Raw genomic sequence first — 4,031 nt, 5'->3', positions numbered from 1 at the left:
TGTTTTCCACCCATTGAATAGTTATGTCAACAAAGGACGCTGATAACAGCCTTCACTTTATGTAAACAACACGGCTTCACTAGGACATACTCATTCACTTCCAGAGGAACTATCGTTACTGCTAGCAGTCGGTTCGAATGAATTTGGCTAAATCACACCATCAGATGTTAATGCTGGAGTGTATTGCTCTAAGCTTGAGGAATCTGACCAATATTCAACGTCGGCTTCTGGCGAAAACAGGTTTTGAAGTTGACCTTCTGGTTCGACCATAATGGCTTTACATGTAAAGATACACTGACGAATGCGTTTGTGTTCCTGCATTGACGTCATAAAGTTCCAAATCCTGTCCTATCCATATGCAAATGAGAGGTACTTACCTGAAGGTGCTCTGTGGCTGAGCCGAGAGTGCCTCATTTTTCGCGCAATTTCTCGTGTTAGAATTATATTGTACTATTACAAACCCGATTTCCTTTATTTTTATGGCAAAATAAACATAATTACGAAAAAAAGTATGTACTTTTTCCATTGATCTGTTGGTAACATGCGTTCACTAGAAACAATACTAATTCAATAAAAAGAATATCGTTTGAGTTTGTTCAAATTCTAAAATGATGACGATATTATAGAGACAGTAATTGTCAGTCTTGTATAATCAACAAGTCCAGACAGACAAAACGACACTCAGTTTTAGCAATTCTTAATCCCAGTTTATCACCTAATCATGGCACTCTCCCTTCTGAGAGATATTTTAGATGCCCCGACTTGCAGGTTAAAATGGTTTGATTTTCTTTAATTGCCACTGCTGTACGGATTTTCAATGGACTGTCCAAAATTACATGATTTCTAATATGAAATATCTGTTAATAGTGTGCCTTTTTGCATGCTACAGTAATAGTGCATGTATTTGAATCATTTGGTTGTCTTAGTACTATTTATTGATATATGCAAATAGGGCGTTGGTCGTTTGATACATTGATTTTTAAGTTTAAATAGATTTAATGTGAGCGAACATCAATAACAGACATTTCATGGTGTTGTGATTAGCTCTTTTCAGAACAGTAATTAAATATTAGCGCCAATGACGTTTTAGCAAGCACAAGTGTATATGTATGTTGTTTGGTGTTGTTGCTAGGCATTTTTGCTTACATGTTTGGGGTTATTAGTCACTGTCCTACCCATCCTAGGTTTCACCTTTGCAATATAATATGCACCATCATTTGTATGCTGCTATGGGTGTTGTCTTAGGCATGTCTGCATACATGTTTCGAATCTTTATTCATTTGCCTACCCATCCACATTGTTATCTTTGTAATATACATCACCATTTAAAGGTTGCTATGGACGTGGTCATGATTAATAGGACCAGATTTTGTCAAAGAAATGTGAACAAAACTTCAGAATAAGACCTTTTTATATATAGTATTTGATATTATATTGAGAAATATATGAAAAATAAATAAAATGGTTAACAGGATTGATATTGTGACTATACATGAAATGAATTGTAAACAAAGGGTTTAAACATCCACAATTATAGTTACTGCATAGTAACAGGTGATATTTTAAAATAAGTTGTCAAATTATTTATGCATTATCATATTTAAGAATACGGGAAAAGAACACATGTGTGCACAGATTGTAAATGATATAGAGATTTCTTTTGAAGGTTAATTTCAAATTTAACATTTAACATTTAACATTTATTTCATTTCTAAAGCGCTTCATCTATTTAAAAGAAAATATTCAAAAGCGCTGCACAATAAGTTAAAAGAGACATTTGATAAGTTAAAAGAGCATTGACATTTAAGAAATACTGTAAAAAAATAATAATAATAATAATAATAATAATAATACACATCAATAGCATAATAAAACCATTCCTAAAAGTGTTTAAAACAGAAACATGGCTAAAATCAACAGTTACAAGTTGTAAGAAACTTTAAACAGGTATGTCTTCAACCCTCTTTTAAATTGTTCCTTTTCATCTAAACATTTCAACTCTTGTGGAATGGAATTCCATAGTCTCGGACCACATACGGCAAAAGCCCTATCATTTAATTTATTATCACCTATTGTGTGTATAATAGGTACCTTTCCCGTTTTATTTTTGTTTTGGGGCCACTTTATCAAGTTTCACTCGTAGGGATATAGTATATTTTTCCATATTGGTTTTGATATCGCAAAACATTATAAAGTTAACAATGTTTATCATTAAATTCTTAACCTGGGTAACATATTCATAAATTTTCAATTGCAGGAAATTCAGTTGCTATGGATGGAAGTATCGAGCGAAATTCAACAACAATCTTGAGACTAATTGCAGTGGAGGAGAGGATTTTTGAAGCAATCATTTTGTACATGGGGTCTTTGATTGGAACTTTTGGCAATGCATTATACGTAATTACTGTTTTCCGTCATAAAACTTTGCGGACAAAAGCGAGAATTGCTACAGCTAATTTAGCTATTTCAGACTTCATTCACTGTTTACTTATTTTGCCAGTCTACGCCACCTGCATTGTTATGAGAAGATGGCCATTGCCAAGCAGCCTTGTGAACATTTATATTTGGTTATATTACCCCTTGCTTGTAGCAACGATATTATTTCACACGTTATTATCAATAAATCGATATGTACATATTACAAAGTCAGTCGATATCTTTCGCCGAATTTACAAAGGCTGGAGATTCTGTTTGCAGATATTTAGTGCGTGGATAGTTGCCCTCTGTTTGCCAAATATACTGACAGTTTGTGGCGTATCAAAATGGGCTTACAATTCGGTTTTAGATATGTACGACCTAGATATTACATATGAAACAACACACGTGCATTACTATGTCGGAGGTTGTGTTATTTTCTTATGTTTTCTCGTAATAGTTGTTTGTTATTTCCTCAGCTACATTTACGTCAGAAAACACAGTTTTCAAGTTAAACCTATAGTCATTTTTTCAGGTCAGCCAGGCTCGGTTAGGATCGTACCCGAAACTAGATCTTTATTACCGAAGAAAGAAGTTAGATTAGCCAAAATATTTGGGCTTTTAGCATTCTGTTTCTTTTGTCAGTATATTCCTTTTCCTATTTTAGCTGCGATTGATCCTGACATGCATCACGCTACATTAAATCGACTGGCAGTGGTTTTTTTCTCCTTACACAGTGCTTTAAATCCTATAGTATACATCATTACCGACAGGGATGTGAGGCGAACGTGTTTGCGGAACTGCTGTGTATAAATTGGAATTAATATGAACATTGTGCACAGTTTGTTCCTTTAAAAAATGTGGTTACCTATTACTGATCTATTTATTTGTTTATACATTAATGTTTCCTTTGTTAGAAAAATATTCAATGTTGAGGACATTAAAAAATTTTCAATGTATTATGTTTGGGTTTCTGATCAGACTCTGAACTTACAGTTGATTCCTGCAATTATAGCAGTTTTGGTTTCAAATTATATATATATAGTTAAAGATAGAATCATGTGTATATGTTAACACTGTTGTGGATGATGAATAAAGTCTAGCGTATTCTACGCAGAACAATTAATACTGAATTTATTGTTAAGTTTTGTTGTTGTTGTTGTTGTTGTTGTTGTTGTTTTCTTGTTCTTCGGTTCATTCTATTTCTTCCCCTTCTACTTGTCCATAGACAACTGCAAATATCTTGCATATGATACATTTAGTATGATTTTACAACAACAAAGTTCAAACATATATGGAAAATGGCGCCATGTTATTGGCATCCATTGTCACAATCAAATCAGGCACCCTTTGGCTATTAACCGAGGTTTATGTCAGTTGCAGTCATTTCAATTACATAGCTGTTCTGGGCACCATAACAATGTGTGTTCTCAAGCGTCTCTCGCGTATGGAATCTATGCCACTACATAGACACTAAATCTTCCTTTGGAACTTGTCTAAAACTAATAACAAACGAACAGTACTGATAGCCATATTGATTTGAACATTTCTTTAAATAATGTCACTTCCGCATACAAAGTTTATCTACAGATGGAATTTTGGAAATGACAACTTTC

Source organism: Glandiceps talaboti, chromosome 9, assembly GCF_964340395.1.
Source record: "Glandiceps talaboti chromosome 9, keGlaTala1.1, whole genome shotgun sequence".
Taxonomy (NCBI): Eukaryota; Metazoa; Hemichordata; class Enteropneusta; family Spengelidae; genus Glandiceps; species Glandiceps talaboti.
The sequence above is the reverse complement of the archived record's forward strand: the minus strand, read 5'-3'. Positions refer to the sequence as shown.